The sequence below is a fragment of the Antechinus flavipes genome, chromosome 5, assembly GCF_016432865.1.
Source record: "Antechinus flavipes isolate AdamAnt ecotype Samford, QLD, Australia chromosome 5, AdamAnt_v2, whole genome shotgun sequence".
Taxonomy (NCBI): domain Eukaryota; kingdom Metazoa; phylum Chordata; class Mammalia; order Dasyuromorphia; family Dasyuridae; genus Antechinus; species Antechinus flavipes.
The window spans coordinates 29,218,229-29,236,018 of NC_067402.1; the positions used below are offsets into that span (position 1 = coordinate 29,218,229).

General features: G+C 34.7%; 1 long non-coding RNA gene across 1 annotated transcript in view; it reads left to right on the plus strand.

Annotated features, from left to right (window-relative positions):
• LOC127537797 (uncharacterized) overlaps positions 1-16,753 on the plus strand; it is a 78,810-nt gene extending 62,057 nt beyond the window's left edge. Inside the window, exon 3 of the long non-coding RNA XR_007947609.1 lies at positions 16,447-16,753. This is a non-coding gene — a long non-coding RNA (uncharacterized LOC127537797). The remainder of the gene's footprint in view (positions 1-16,446) is intronic.
• The last annotated feature ends 1,037 nt before the right edge of the window (positions 16,754-17,790 follow it).

A 17,790-nucleotide genomic window follows, 5' to 3' on the forward strand; every position in this document is an offset into this window, starting at 1 on the left:
ATAAAGATCAGACCTCATCTGTGTTTTTGTAGGTAAATCTTGGTGATTTTCTTGATTGATCATCAACAAGCTTTTATTGAAGGCCTGCTATTCAAACATTAAACAGTTCTTAACCTCAAGAAAATTAGGGATTAATTGACTGGCCCAGGATCATAGAGCTAAGAAATATAAGAAACTTTGAATCTAGAGCTTCCTAACCTCAAGCTGGGCACTCTCTTCACTCAATATCCTGGAAAGAATTTTTAAAAAAGAGTAAAATTTAAAGTAGAAATGGAAAGAAGAAAGGATAATATTCTCATTGGCTTCTGGAGAGCGGTGTTTTTCAAAAGACTTGTCAAAATGCTTATTTCTGGAAGGGTTAGATAAAAGAGTGAAAAAGATTTATGCAAGGTATCCCCAGTTGCCCTGCCTACATCACTCACGACTGGAGATGCCTGGGGAGAGGACTGCCAGTGTCTTTGTGTCCTTGTGAAATGACTGTGCTTTTCAGTGATGTGTGAATTTACACACAGTTCTTTTACAAGCAAATTTCTTTAGTGAAGTCACTGACTTTGCAGCTGTGTCTGGCAGCCTTCTATTTATTGCTGTGATAATGTTTTCTCACTTCCCACTGACTTGATTTAGATTCCTTTTTAAGACCAAGTCTAAACTGCCTTCAAGATGCACTAGGTTTTCTTTATTCTTCCCTAATTTAACAAATTCAGGCTTGTGGAAGAGTCTCTTTGCTATTCTGTTTCTGTTTGATGTCTTCTGCTTGTAAAGGAAGATGAGCGGTAGGTTCCTAGGATTTCAAAACTTCACAGAAATGGAGATTGAAATGGACAATTTTTGATCTTGTGAATATGTATCACAGTGCTTAAATATAGATTTAACTTCATATATTGCTTAAAGTTCATGCCTGATTATTAGACTGTTAATTAGATTCAGTACATTAGTTTGAAAGTTCCCCCTTTCGATCATAAACTCCTTGAGGGCATGGACTCACTCTGTGAGTCTCACTTATTTTTGAATGCCCAGTGCTTCGCAGTGTAAATGGCATAAAATAGATGCTTAATAAATATTTGTTACTTGATTATTAATCAAAAGGTTAACAGTCAGGTTAGATGAATGAAAACACAAGAAAAAATTTCTTTATTCTCAATTTCCTCCTTTTACCCTAACATTCCCAACCAAGATGAGCAGTCTAGCCTATAAAGTTAAATGCTACAGACATAATCATGAAATCAAAGATACAATCACTTCTGAATTAGGTCCTTTTATAGTGTTTTAGTCGACTTTGGTCCCACTGGCTCTCAGTCTTCATTTAAGAAAAACAAACAAAACAAACTTCTTTTTTATTGGACTTAGGATTTCATTGACTTCAAGACCTCTCAGGGAAAACAAAAATATTATCAGTATGGCTATAGATCTGATCTATAACTTAGAATCTTAATGTATTCACTTCCTCAGATTAACACTGGAAATTAATTGTTTTATTACCCTAAGATTCTTTTTACTCAGGTAATTTAAAAAAAATTTATTGATACTTTTGTTTGTACATTATAATTAGTTCTAAACATATATGTCCCCTTACCAGTGACCTGTCTGTAGTAATAAATTAAAAAAAAAGATGAAAAGATTACCAGTTCACATATAGACAATACGGAAGAAGACATACAGTAATCTATAGCATCATCCTCTATTTTTCCATCTAAGGGTGATGGGGCGGGGGGAAAGGGGAGAAAGATGCATTTCCTCTTCTCTGTGAAAGAGTATGGGTGATTTAGCTACACTCCCATTAGTTCCACTTTCATACTCTTTTTGTTCCAAGTTGTCGTTGTGTATATATAATTTTCCTGTTTTTTTAAAGTTCATTTCTGCAGCAATACATACAAATATTACCACTTTCTCTGAATTCCTCCCAGTCCTCTTTTCTTATAGTGCAATGATATTCTGTTGCATTCAATGCACCACAGAGAAAAGAACACTGGATTTGGGCTCAGAAGAGCATTGCTTAATTTCTTTTTTTGCACCTTGCTATTTGGGTGACTTTGAGCCAATTCCTTACCCTCTCTTCCCTTATCTGTAAAATGAGAAGATTAAACTAGATGACCATCAGGATCTTTTCAGCCCTCATTCCATGAGTCTATGTATCACAATTTGTTCAGTATTTTATTTCCAGACTTTTTGTTTGTCTGTTTGGGGTTTTTTCCCCTTTATCATAATATTAGTCCAAGTCCAAACAAGTCTCATTCCTGTGGTGCCTAAAGTTGGTAAAGTACTTTTCACATAATCACTCTAAGTAGTTGTATATTAATTCATCCCTAATTTACAGATGAGGAAACTGAGGTCAGAGAATTAATTTCTTATAATTGGATAAGTATAGATATTTGGGGAGGAATCCAAGCCTTGACCTCCTTTTTTCAAGTTTGGCACTCCAGACATAAGGTTATACTCTCCTGCTTCTTCTGGGTGAATAGTATCAATAGGACATGCTACACAACTGAATGACTGATTTAAATCTGTGCTCTTTTGATTAGGAAATTGGGCTGGAGCTCAGTACCTTTATTCAGTAAAAATTCTCCCTTCCTCTTGACAAATCTGATTAATAATGTAACAGGATTTTAAGGGGAATGTTTGAAATGCTTATGAGAACAAACATGCTGGAATACTTTGGGAGCATTTATTTACATATAAGTGATTTTTCTAATTACAAGTCATTCTACTCTTTATTGAGTATCTACAATTTGTAGGATATTGTGCAAAGTCCTGGGGGCAGATCCATAACTTACAGTTCCATAGTGTCTTATAGTCTTCTCCTATGCAACCCAACAAATATTTATTAAATGTCTGCTTTGGGTCTAGTCAGCAGCTATGTGGTACAGTGAATAGAGTGCTGGATTTTCAGCAGGAAGACATCTTCCTAAGTTGAATTTCATTCTCAGACACTTATGAACTATGTGATTCTGAGCAAATCATTTCATCCTGTCTGCCTCAGTTCCTCATCTGTAAAATGAGCTAGAAAAGAAAATGGCAAATCACTCCAATATCTTTGCCAAGAAAACCCCAAAAGGATTTTCACACAAATCCACAAAGAATTGAAAATGACTGAACAACTAAAAGGGTCACTATAAATGTAAAAACATATAATGCCAGATTTGGCTGATATTAAAACAAAAAAACATCAAAAACACACATACAAAAAGTATCCTATGCTACGGGTCAAATCAGTGGTAAAGACACTATTTCCCAGAAATGTTCAGATTTGAGGAAGTTCCCACACCAAGTAAGTCACAAACCCAAGACATTTTGATGTATATTGAATATACACGAATGTACATAGACACAAAACCAACTGCATCTCTTTAAAATATTCTATAATTTTAACTTTTCCTAATTTAGATGAGCCAGAGCTAGATTATTGAGATATTCTTATCTTTTCTTTCATTCTATGATAAATTCTTGTATTAGTTTGACCCTCACTTTTTCTCTTTCACTTCTAAACACAGCTTGTTTTCTAAGTTGTTTTTTATTGCAATTTATATGCCAGTCCATCATTTTGCTATAACCTTGTAAATTCTTAATTCCTTAATAGGCTTCTATCTAAACCTGATTTGGAATATTGCCTAAGGGCTCAGACACTTTCCAGCTCATTCCATTGTTCAAAGAAGCTATTAACATTCACACATATACAAAAATGGATTAATCTGAATTATTATTATAATCCTTTTTAACCTCAAAGAATAGGGTACCAATATATGCTTCTGTGGGAGCTCAATTCCCACCCAAATTTGGGGACTTAAGTTTTTTCTAAGTTTTCTACCTATAGTATTAAAATTTGAGCCAATCCTTTGATATTTCTCATATTCCATACTGTACTACTTTACTAGTATTATCAAAACTATCCATTGGAGGACACTAGAACACAACAAATCGATGATAATGTAACATTTTACAAGACACTTAAAATACAACCCTCGTGGCCCCCCAATACAATTTAACACTTTACTATCTATGAGCAAATCTAACTACTATCCAATTATAGTAAATATGGCTGCATGTCAATGACTTCTTCAAAAAAAAAATTATTCACTGATGTCTGAGGTTTGAAAGTCATCACTACTCAGTCCATTTAAGTGCTGTCCATCAGCATCAGCAGGTAAATGCAGAGGTGGATTAGTAGTCAGACCATTTATTTAGGAATTTATTTGGAATTGCAGGTTCATATATCCTGACCCTTTGTCAAATCTTTATTAGCAGACAAATTGAATTCCTTGCAGTATATTGACTTGGAGTTTGTCAGCTAATCCCCTTTGAATACCTAGTGCTTTTATGGCAACTGATAAAAGATCCTCTGAAACTTCTCTCCACCCCCTTCCCCCCCCCCCCCCCCCACTCCACTTCTTCTTACCGGGTAGATCATTCCCCTCTGAAGTAGTAGATGTTTGGGAAGAACCAAAGGCCTTAGTTGACATTGTCAGAGAGAGCTAGAAACCTGGCATTTTGGGTTGAAATTTTTCCTATGAGTTGAAGGGACAGATAATTTTCATTCCATTTTACTCTAAAAAGATATTTTTTAAGTCCAAAACTAACATTTCACTATTTAGCTATTCAGTCATTCCAAGCAGAGAATAAAATATGACCAAACTGTGGATCTGAGGTACATCTCCTCCTTACATCTGATTGGTAGAAGCTTCTTTCATAAGATAGTTTAACTTAATGATCTTTAAAGTCCTTTCTAGCTCCAAAATTTTATGAATTTTTGGTTTTCTAAGACATAAGAAGGTCCTTATATCATGATCATTTACCATATCTGTTTATGCAAGTTCTTATTTTCTACTGAGAATAGAGATGATTTCATGTTTATTTTTCGATAGGTAGGTAATACCTACCACTGTGCCCAGCACAAAGGTGCTTGACAAATGCTTGTCAATGAATTTTTCTATGACATTTTATTCTAATCAAAGGGAGGGGAAAGAAATATGCAAGAATCTGAGCAAGGGTCTAACTGTGGCCATTAGCTTTCCTTACCTTTCATGAAGTTGTTTTCTCCATTTAGTAAAACTTAATAACTCACAAAAAATCACCCAGAAATTAGTGGCAAAATTGGTTAATTCCCCACACTTCTCTCCTCTGAGTCAAGTGCTATTCGCTAGATGATTCTAAATATAATCCTGAAACTGGTGGATGTTTTTTAAACCCCTGGCAGATAGAGATGTTTGTTTTTTTCAAAACAGAAAAAATTAAGGCAGGAAATTATATAGTGAACTCAAAAATTAAGAGAGGAAATTATGTAGAGGAAATATCTTACCGTGTTTATTTCTCATCTAAAAGGGAGAAAAGGAAAGAATAAAAAATGGGAAAAATATGCGACTGAAAGTTTTAAAATTTGATTTCATTAATTAGTCATTCAACAAAAAAAGTTAAATGCAAGCTTCAGGTAGGATGACTCTGAGGAATGGCATTAATTTTTTTGACCTTGAAATTTTAATTTGCCCATGAATTGAAGGTTCATGTGCTTTTGGCTTATTAAAGATCTCTGGATTCTGATGTGAGGCCATTTGCTTTGGAAAGTATTCTTTGAACACCCCTGCCAGATTAATCTTGATAAAATGCTTTTATTATTTATTTCCCCTCTTCAAAAACACCATTGCATTCTTTAGAAGATCAAATCCAAATTCTTGAGTTTGCAACCGGCCATACTCCACCATCTAAACAAGACTTACATTTCTAGGACTATTTGCCTTTGTTCTCCTCTACTGCATTATCTTTTTTGGGAATCACTGAGGCTTAATTGAAAGATAGCTCAGAAGCCATCTAATTTAAACTGTACCTGCACAAGAATCCCATCTACAATGTCAGTGACAAGTGTTTCGCCAGCCTCTGTTTGTTGATCTTTAACAAGAGAGACTCTACTGTCTCCCGAGCAGTCCATTATACTTTTGGATTTTTATTGCAATCAGTCAATACAAATTTACTACGTATCCTATTGTAGGATAAACTGTTCGAGGTGATAGGGATTCAAAGATCAATAAAGCCCCTGCATCTAAGAAGCTTCTGTTATAATGGGAGTGACATGTATATATTTAGCCAGAATGTGGCCTGCAAAAGCTAGAAGTGTTGCCCACAAGCGTGGCATCTGGCATGATACTTTTACCTCCTTTTTCTCTTGGATGAATCATTCATCTTCAATTTACTGTCATACTGGCGGCTCATTTTCTCAGGCTGAACATGGGCATAAAGCATCAAACATTCTACAGTGATGCAATTCAATTCTTAGAGTCTGAGGAGTAATTTTGGTAAAAAGGGATACACTTCTACTACTTGCCATTTGTTTTTGAGCCCCCCAACCAGTGTCCTTTCCATTTACACAAAGCAATCACAATGCTACTCTCATTAATTAATAAATTATAAAATATTTATTAAAAGAGAAAGCAAAAGAAGAATCATCACAGAATTATATTTGCTCAATAGGAAGCAAAAGCAAGAATAACCGAAGTCTCACAATCCATCCATATATCTAGATCACAATTTCTTGCCAATGTAAGGAGTCAATGTGAAGGAGAACCGACACAGCTTCATAGAAACCTAGAAGAAAGATTCACAATTAAGGAAACCTGTGTATTTGGGATAATCTACAATACTGAACTGTAGACTTTAATATTCTTAGTTTCTTTAGGGAACTGTTTACTCCGTTTCTGGTTCTCCCAACTGTCCAGGCAAGCAGTTACATTACATTCTTTGAGTAAAACAGCAGTGTTTTCCAGTTTGCCCATTTAGCGGTGAATTCAAGCAGTGTAAAATTGTTTCAGTGATAGGGAATTCCCTTTAGCAAGTGTGTAATTCTGGACAAGTCACTTATCTCTTTCACCCTCAGTTTCTTCATTTGTAAAATGGGAATATTAATAGCATCTACCTCACAGGGTGTTGAGAGGATCAAAATGAGATAGGCTATATAAAGCACCTTTCAAATATTAAAATACAATGTAAATGCTAGGCTTGTACTTCATATTAGGCCTGAAAACTACACAATTCCTCAGTTTCCATTTACACAAAGCAATCACAATGATACTAGAATTAATTAATATATTATAAAATATTTATATATAATATAAAATAATATAATATGTTGACATTATATTAATATATGATATATATTAATTATATAATATATATTAATTATAATATATAATATAATATAATAAAAATAATATATTATAAAATAAAAAGAGAAAGCAAAAGAGTTTTTCTTATTTACACACATACTTTGAAGTATAATAATATAAGGTCTTTGAAGAGTTTTCTCCCTCTCAAGCAAGAAAGGGGGAAGCAGTGAAAGGGATTTCACCTTTCACAGGGGATAGATGGAAGCTTTTTGGTAAAGAGGGTTCTGAACTTTCCAATCCTGACATCCTCCCTTGAGGGCATTCCGAAGCAGCTGCCATCCTCCTATATTTCTACTCTGTTTAATACAAACAGCAGGGGACAGTAGACACCATCAGCTCAGCCAAGTGACTGCTATGTCTTCATGTTCTTCCGATCACTGGCTTCTCATCTTTTAACTTCATCTGGCTTCTAACTTTTCCATTCAGGGCCTCCCTGTGAATAGTTACACAACTTTAATTCAAGGTAATTTAAAACAAACAAACAAAGGAATAAAAATCAGCAACCAACTAACCAAACAAATAAACAAATGAATCCTGAGCTCTATCTGGTTGGTACAAATGACAAGCATATTTTCCCATATAAGCAGCTCTGTGATTTATAATTTTCCTGCTCTAGCCTTCAAAACCATGAAAACAGTCCTATGTAAACAAGCTGACAGACAATAGTGCCTTGCAGCCATCTCCACCTCCAGTCTCGGCTCTGAGCCAAACTGTTCTTTCTCTGGTTCTCTTGGAGAATCTACACCTCCCCTCAGAGGATTTTTTATCAAAGGGAGGGGGGTTGTTTTTCCTCAAGCTGATTTTATGTTCCCCACAGAAAGTTTATTTTTCTGTTCCTTTTAGCAATCAAAATGTCCACGTAACAAAAAGCCCCATTCACCACATTCTCTCCCCAGTGAATATTTGCATACCTGAAATCAAGATGGCAGAGCCTGTGTAAAGCATATGACAACAAGAAGTCAAATATTTTTACATAGGCAATATATTTTATATTAAATCTTCACCTTGTGTGTGTGTGTGTGTGTGTGTGTGTGTGTGTGTGTGTGTGTGAGGGGGAATCCTGGACTTCCTTAGTAGAATGAAGCAGATGAAGCCAGTGGATCCCATTTCAGAATCATGTTTTAATCAAATACATAGGATCACAAAGGAACCAATTATAGTTATCCTCTTAACAAAATAATGACAACAAAAGTTCATGGCCTTCTGGTTAAAAATCCTTGAATTGGGGAGTATGACTTATTAATGCATTCAATCTACCAGAAATTAGAGTTCTTGGATACACCTCAGGCAAACTTTATCTTGATAAAGAACTTGCCATGTTCCCTGAGGTCTAATCACGTGACTTTGGCAAAATGGTGTTGACTTTACTCGAAATCAGTTAAATATGCTTTCCTGCATATTGGCCTTTCATTCTTGGCCTAGAGAATATTGAAACAAATAAACAACATACAATACCAACCAAAAAATGCAATCAAACATTTACTGAATTCTTTTCCAAGATGGACTCTTTGGGCATCCTGCTAGAGCCTATTGACCTTTTTCTGAATAAATATCTTTAAATGCAAAAAAAAAAAAAAAATCAACTATAAGAATTACAAAGGAAACCAATTATACTGAAATTTCATGGATTTTAGGTAAAAAACACTTCCATTAGATTATTTTAATATATATGTGTGTATATATATATATATACATATATATATATAATATTTATTTTGATTCACTTAATGAAGCACGTATTACTGACACTGTGCTAAGCAATGGGGGTACAAATGAGAAAAAAAGACACTTTTTACTCTCAAGGGGCTTACAATGTCTTTTAAAATTATTTTTTATTAAAGCTTTTTATTTACAAAAAAATGCATGGTGATTTTTCAACATTGACTCTTGCAAAGCTTTCGATTCCAAATTAACCACTCCTTCCCCCCATCCCCTCTCCTTGATGACAGGTAGTCCAATACATGTTAAATGAGTTAAAATATATGTTAAATCCTATATGTGTATACATATTTATACAGTTATCTTGTTACACAAGAAAAGTCATATCAATAAGGAAAAAAAAAACTGGGAAAGAAAACTAAAATGCAAGTATACAACAACAGAGAAAGTGAGAATGCTATGTTGTGTTCCACACAGCTCCCACAGTTCTTTCTTTGGGTGTAGATGGCTCCCTTCATCACTGAACAATTGGAATTGGTTTGAATTACATCGTTGAAGAGAGCCATGTCCATCAGAATTGATCATCATATAGTCTTATTGTCACTGTGTATAATGATCTCCTGGTTCTGCCCATTTCACTTAGCATCACTTCATGTAAGTCTAGGGACTTACAATCTTTTTTTTTTTAAATTATAGCTTTTTATTGACAGAACATATGCATGGGTAATTTTTGAATATTGTCGCTTGCAATCACTTCTGTTCCAAATTTTCCTTTTCCTCCCTCCACCCCTTCTCCTAGATGGCAGGCAGTCTCATATATGTAAAACATGTTAAAGTATATCTTAAATACAATGTATGTGTACATATTTATATAGTTCTCTTGTTGCACAAGAAAAAATGGATTAAGAAGGTAAAAATAACCTGGGAAGAAAAACAAAAATGCAAGTAGTCCACATTCATTTCCCAGTGTTCCTTTTCTGGGTGTAGCTGCTTTGGTCCATCACTAATCAATTGAAACTGAATTGGATCCTCTCTGTCAAAGAAATCCACTTCCATCAGAATATATCTTCATACAGTATTATTATCTAAATGTATAATGATCTCCTGATTCTGCTCATTCCACTTAGCATCAGTTCATGTAAGTCTCTCCAAGCCTCTCTGTATTCCTCCTGCTGGTCATTTCTTACAGAACAATAATATTCCATAATGTTCATATACCACAATTTACCCAACCATTCTCCAATTGATGGGCATCCATTCATTTTCCAGTTTCTAGCCACTAAACAGGACTGCCACAAATATTTTGGCACCTACAGGTCCCTTTCCCTTCTTTAGTATCTCTTTGGGGTATAAGCCCAGTAGTAGCACTGCTGGATCAAAGGGTATGCACAGTTTGATAACTTTTTGAGCATAATTCCAGATTGCTCTCCAGAATGGCTGGATCCATTCGTAACTCCACCAACAATATATCAGTGTCCATTTTCCCACATTCCCTCCAACATTAGTCACTATCTTTTCCTGTCATCTTAGCCAATCTGACAGGTGTGTAGTGGTATCTCAGAGTTGTCTTAGTTTGCATTTCTCTGATCAATAGTGATTTGGAACACCTTTTCATGTGACTGCAAATAGTTTCAATTTCATCATCTGAAAATTGTTCATATCCTTTGACCATTTATCAATTGGAGAATGCCTTGATTTCTTATACATTAGAGTTAATTCTCTATATATTTTGGAAATGAGGCCTTTATCAGAACCTTTAACTATAAAAGTGTTTTCCTAGTTTATTGCTTCTCTTCTGATCTTGTTTGCATTAGTTTTGTTTGTATAAAAGCTTTTTAATTTGATATAATCAAAATTCTCTATTTTGTGGTCAATAGTGATCTCTAATTCTTCTTTGGTCACAAATTCCTTCCTCTTCCACAAGTCTGAGAGGTAAACTATCCTATGTTCCTCTAATTTATTTATAATATTGTTCTTTATGCCTAAATCATGAACCCATTTTGATCTTATCTTGGTGTATGTTGTTAAGTGTGGGTCCATGCCTAATTTCTACCATACTAATTTCCAGTTTTCCCAGCAGTGTTGGGAATTCTTATCCCGAAAGTTGGGATCTTTGGGTTTGTCAAACATTTAGATTGCTATAGTTATTGACTATTTTGTAGGAGTTTACAATCATTATAATGGAAGAAGACAACACACAAAAGGAAGCTGGAAAGGGAAGTTAGGGGGACAATGGAAGGGGCCATCATTTTTCATGGAGTTCAAAACAAGTAAAGCTAAGGATAGAAAGTGGAAAGTTAGTTGGAAAACCCAGATATATACACATCTGATGTGAAAAGGAAACATTCTTATTCATAAAAATCTCTCTCTTTGTATAATGGCAAAAGTAAACATTCTTATCCATGATCAGTGTAGGTACAGAATGTAACACACAAACAATCAAATGTATAACTTGCATAAAGTAATTCCATATGTGCAAATTCAGTATAATATGGTATATATATATTCACACACGCATATATACATATTATATATATATCACCATTTGATAAACAGTAAAACCACACATATTTCAACAGCTACAATAAATGGAATAAAACAAAATTAAAAGTACACATTTAATTTACACATAATTTATATCTTTTTGAGTTAAATCTAGTCATATGAATAATACCTCTCCTGTTTTACCTAGTGCATTGCCATATAAGTCTAATCACTGACCCCACAGTTCTGACATTACGAGTTTCTAAATTTCTAGATTGTTAATTGTTAGTAGATTTTAAAGGTAACTCTAAGGTCTTATATGATTTAGGCTGGCTATTATAGTCCCCCTACTAATGGACTCAGTTCTCCCATATAACTGGAATGTTAGGGTACAATGGAGTTGCTTTTGGATTTAATTCTCCTTCATTATTTGAAATATCCTCTATCAAAGGAACCTTTGGTGGTTACCAATATCCAATTACATAATCATTTGAATTTTATGAATTTTATGCACAATGTTTGAGTATTTCAAAGCAATCTTTTTCTTTTTCTTCTTCCTTCTAGTCTTCTACCTTTTCCTCCTTCTCCTCCTCTACCTCTTTTTCCTCCTCTTCTTCCTCCTCCTCTCTTCCCCTCCTTGTTTTCCACCTCCTCCTTCCCCCCTTCTTTGCTTCTTTTCAACTACCAACCCATTTCACTTGATTTTGTCCTCCCCAAAATAAGCAGAATAAGTCTAATTAATTACTCTTTTAAATGCCAATCCTGTAATTACTTGCAGATAGCTATCATGTCTCTTCCCTCAGTTATTCCTTCTCTCAACTAACCATTCTCAGGTTCTTCAAATGATCTGCCTGTGCCCTCACTATCCCAGTCACATTTTCTGGACTTGCTCTTGCTTGTCTATATTCTGCCACCAAATGTGACCCCTTTAATTCAACCAAATATGGTCTGATCTGGCTAGATTGGTGTGGAACCGTTTTGGAAACTATTCCTTGTATAGCCTGAGGTAGTAACAGCTTTTAGTACATAGTGCAACTTGCTGATCGAATCCTGATTTATACTAAACCAGAAGTTTATGCTAATTTCCAGTCTTTCTAGCAACACTTGGTAAGTAAAAAATTTCTGTTCCATTGACCTACCTTTCTATTTCTTAGCTAGAACCAGATAGTTGACTTAACCATTTAGGAGAGCAATCTGGAATTATGCTCAAAAGAGTTATTAAACTGCCTATATGATTTACTGAATATTACCACTAGTGGAGAAAAAAAAAGAACAGACATGTTTTATAGCAGCTCTCTTTGAGGTAGCAAAGAACTATTAATTGAAGGGATGCCCATCAACCGAACAAGTTGTGACATACAATTGTGTTGGAATGACTACTATGCTATAAGAAATGATGCGCTTACTGATCTTAGAAAAACATGGAAAAACAGTGCAAGAAATAATGAAGAGCAAAATGAGCAGAATCCAGAGAACATTGTATACAGTAAAAGCAATATTGTTTTAAGAATAATTTTGAGCAAATAAATCATTTTGTCTATCATAAATATATAAATTAACTATTAAAGATATATGAAGAAAGATGGTATCTATATCCAGAGAAGGAACTGATCAATAGAAGTATATTTAGAATAAGTTTACATATCTATACCAACTTGTCTAATGGTAGCTATCTCTGAGGGTGAATAGGGAAAGAAAAAAAAAAAAGAAATGTCCATGATAAATTTATTGTGCAATTAAAAAGAATAGCAAATTATATATAGTAGATTTGCAATTTCATCAGCAATTGTCTTTGAAAAAATACTGTTATAGAAATGCTTGTTTTATTCCATAAATTAAAACGATAAAGAATATAAAAGGAATTCCTTTTCCAATAATAATAATGATCAGGATAAACTGTATTCATGATTTCATTCATATAAAGACTTCCCGTGTGAGGAAACTCCTTCCACCAATGCAGGTTGGCACCTGCTCTGCCACTTTACATCTCAGAGTGTTGCCTTGGGCTCTGAGAACTTCAGTGACATACAGCCAAGATGAATCAGAAGTAAGACTTGAACCATCCATCTGTTGCTTTATAGGTAACATCAGTTAATGACACAATAAACACACAAAGACACAAAAGAATAAATTGTCATTTATATGGCAGTTTGTCTTAGAAAGCCCTTTCCATGCTTCATTTCCTTTGGTAATCACAATAAACTCAGGAGGTGGATGTGAGAAATTGAGACTTGGCAAAGAAGAAATGACTTTTCCATGGTCACACGGCTAGTAAATGTTGGAGTGGGATTCGAACCCCAGTTTTTCTTGACTTCAAATCTAGCACTTTCCCCCATTTTCTCAAACCCCATCTATTTATAGGGCTTTCTTTTCCATTCAAATTTGTTGATTTACTTTTCATTTTTTGTCCAGTAGTAGATAAATTTGATAATTATTGTTTTGACATAGAATTTGAGATTTGACAACCTCAAGCTTCTTCATTACTTTTTTTATTATTCTCTTGGTATTTTTAATCCGTGGTTTCCTCCAAATGGACTTTGGGAGGCTTTTGTCTAGTTCTATACTGTTCCATTTGATGATTTAATTGGCACATTACTAGACCTGTAATGTTCATTTGAGTATTGTCATCATTTTCATACTTCCAAGTCATACTGCTTGTACTCTTGTTCCCCTTCTTGTTCCCCTCCCATTAGAAACTGGTTTCTGTTTTTCTGGGACTCTAGAATCTGATAGACGACTATTTGCTTTATCTTGATAATAAGTACAGTAAAAATAACTAGGTTTTATATAGTGTTTTAAGATTTAAAAAACACTTTATAAACATTAACCTAATTTTTCTTAAGAATTTTCTTTTAAAGATGAAGAAACAGGCAGGTAGGGCTTAAGTGAATTGCTTAGGTATACATAGCCAGTTTGTGATTGGATTTGCACTTAGGTCTTCCTAATTTCAAGTCAGATACTCAATCTACTGTTACGTCTACTGTCACATAGGTACTATTTATCTCTCCAAGAAATAGTTACCCTGCCACTTTCTGGGTCATTTCTAAACCATGCGTTCACAGATATACTCTTCTCCTTTGCCATTTTCCCTTTAATAGGTTTTCTTTCCCTATTAGAATGTAAGCTTCTTCAGAGATGGCACTGTCTTCATTGCTTGTATTTGAATGTCCAGAGTTTATCACAATACCTTATATCTTGTAAATAATAAATGCTTTTTTCATTCAATCATTTGTTCATTCTTTTTACTATGTAGATGCTGCTTAGCCATGGATATTGAACATCCCTCTGAATCCCTTTTTAAAAATTAAAAAAAAAATTTTCCCCAGTTACATGAAAAAGCAACATTTTTTGGTTATACATATATAGTCATTTTTGAAAACATATTTCCTTATGAATCATGTTGGGAGAGAAAAATCTGAACGAAAGGGAAAAATCATGAGAGGAAAAAAATGGAAGAAAAAGAAAAAAATGAACTTAGCATGTGTTGATTTACATTCAGTCTCAGTTCTCTCTTCATGTGGATTTTCAGGAATGATTGTATGTCCTATTTTGGGCATTATTTTAAAGGATTTTAATTCTGCTACATAGGAGTCATTTTCGATAGATATGCACATGTACTAAGCTAGGAGTCTTTCCTTGATGCTGTCCATGAAACAGCATTTGAGTAATTTGGGGATTCTTCTATGTGCTTTAGTGTTCTGTAATTAGGCTTGAAGAGTGCTGGCTCCTAACAGATTGGGAGTTGGATAAAAATGTTTCTCCCCCTTCCCTCCCCTTTTTATCATAAAATCATAGATTTTAAGATTTAGGTCTAGAAAGGACCTTAGAGATTATTTAATCCAAACCCCTCATTTTACTGATGAGCACTTTAGGCTAATTTTCATTAATTCTCTAGATAAGAGGCAGTTAGGTAGCTCAGTGGATAGAATACTTTGCTTAGAGTCATGAAGAACTGAGTTCAAATCCAACTTTAGAAACATTAGCTATATGATTCTGGGCAAGATATGTAATCTTTGCTTTAATCCTTTGGAGAAGGAAACAGCAAACCAGTCAATATCTTTCCCAAGAAAATCCCATATGGTCCATGAGATTCACAAAAAGTCAGACTTGATTGAACAGCAACAACATTTAAGACTGGATGGGTTTTCATAAACTACATTCTCATCTTGGCCAGGTAAAAGGTGCCACTTGATAAGCAGCTTACGTCTACACAGTTTGTCCCTCTAGAAGAAATCTTGAGTGTTGCCCCTGACTTATTGTATTCCTGCCTTCCTCCTTCTGATCCCAATCTGGCTTCTGGAATACTTCTCTGTGTATTTCTTCATCCCCTTTACATTTCTGTCCAGACTGGTTTCAATGCATAAACTACTAATCCCAGTAAGTCATAAGCAGGGCCGTTTACATGGCAGAACAATGATTCTTAACACAGAAGTCAAGAGGACCTGGGTGCAAACAGGGAAGCTTACTATCTCTGCAAGCAAGAGCAAATCCCTTATTCTCTCGGAGTCTCAATTATCTTCTCACTAAAGTGGGTATAATAAAATCTTCAGCACCTAGCATATAAAGTTATTCTGAGGCTCAAAAAAGATAATGTGTGTAAATGCTTCCCAGATTTATAATATTTTATAGGATATTCAGTTTTAACAGCTTCAAAAACTTAACTAAGACTTATGGGACATCTATTTAGGTCCACTAATAGAATTCAATCAGCAGTCTCCCAAGTTCGTTCCCATTGTCTTTCTCCTCTGGGCACTGGATGTCTCCAAAGCCTTCCTTAGCTTAGCTTGTTTGTACTTGATTCACTTCATTTAGGATCTGCTCAGTTTCCTGCTCTATCTGGGTTACTCAGCACTCTAATGAATGTCTCTTCTGAATCTTCATCTGGAACATCCGCTGGCTGGATATTGCTTGTCCAATCCCAGTTTGGGGAAATCGTGGGTCTTGCCTGTGTAATCTTGCCCTTGTTATTTCTCTCTTGGGCAATTAGTCAGCCATTTAATATTGGATGACTCTCTTGAAAACAAAGCAAGGCGATGTGAAAATGCAAATATTAAGACTATAGCCATGACATAGATCATTACACAATTTAAAGTGTGAATGACATTGTGGTCAAATATAATTTTGGTTGATATGTTTTTTTTTTTTTTTTCCCATGTAGGAGAACACCATGTGCAACCCTACTTCTCCCAGATGGAGCTAAACCCTGTTTTAGTGAATGGCCAGCTCCTCATTGGAACGAACTACCTTTTCTCCCTCATAGAAACATGATTAATGGAGAACATCTGTAAAGCTTTGGGAACCATTTCCCCCAAGCAGGACAATTTAAGCTTACAATAGTTATTAGATGTTTTCTCATGGACTTTTTGGCACAGGAGAAATATGAGTTATGGATATGTTTTTAAAACCAGTCTATCAACACTCTACTCTTATTTCTTTTGAGTAGGCTGGGACCCAGAGGGGCTAGAAGGGAAATATGCTACAATTCCTGGCCTCAAGTAGATTGTATTTAATTATAATTAAATATCTTCAAAATATTATTGATATAAACATTAATATACTTTATATGATTATCCAGCCAAAACAAGTACAAATTAGCATGGATAAGAATCATGAACCATTATTACGAATGCCAGACAATCTATAGTGCTTTAAGCTTTACAATTTTATATATATTATCTTTTTCAATCCTTACCACAATCGTGTGAGGTAGATAACTCTTGACCACAGTTTTCATTTCTCAGAGGAGAAAATTGAGGCTTAGAAAGGTGAAAGTACAAGACTAACACTCAGAAAATAACACCAGTAACTGGCATTCACATTACCCTTAGGGCTTATGTGTGCTTTGCAGCTGTCATCTTAGACAATAGGAAAAAACCAAGGCTCCTAGTAGGCTCCAAGTCATGAATGGGAAGCTGACTTTGACTCTGGCAGAGAATTGGGTTGGAATCCCAACTCCAAACACTTATTAGTTTTGTGTCCATAGGTAAGTTACTTAAATATTTGGATCTTCCAGTTAACAAACATTTAAGTGCCTCCGATGTACCAGATACTGTGCTTAACCCTGAAAATACAAAGGAAGGCAAAAGAATTGTGAGCTTGAGGACTTCATGGTCTAAACCTGCAAAGAACGATGTGCAGACAAGATGAACCTATATCAATGCCTGTGGTTGTATCTATGTACACTTAGGGCTGTGTCTGTGTCTGTATCTATCTTTATCTATATCTGTGTTTGTAGATATCTATGTCTATGCATCTATCCCTGGTCTATATATATTGTATGTATATATACATATATACATAAGTTTTTTTTTTCCAGGTCTATATCTTTCTCTGTCTATACATCAGTATCTGCATTTGTATCTATGTCAAATCTCTACCTGATTATATCTAGGTCTATATCTCTGTCTATATCTATATCTATACCTGTATCTGTATCTTTTTATATCTAAATGTCTATATTTACATCCACATCTATATCTGTATCAGTATCTATCTACATTTA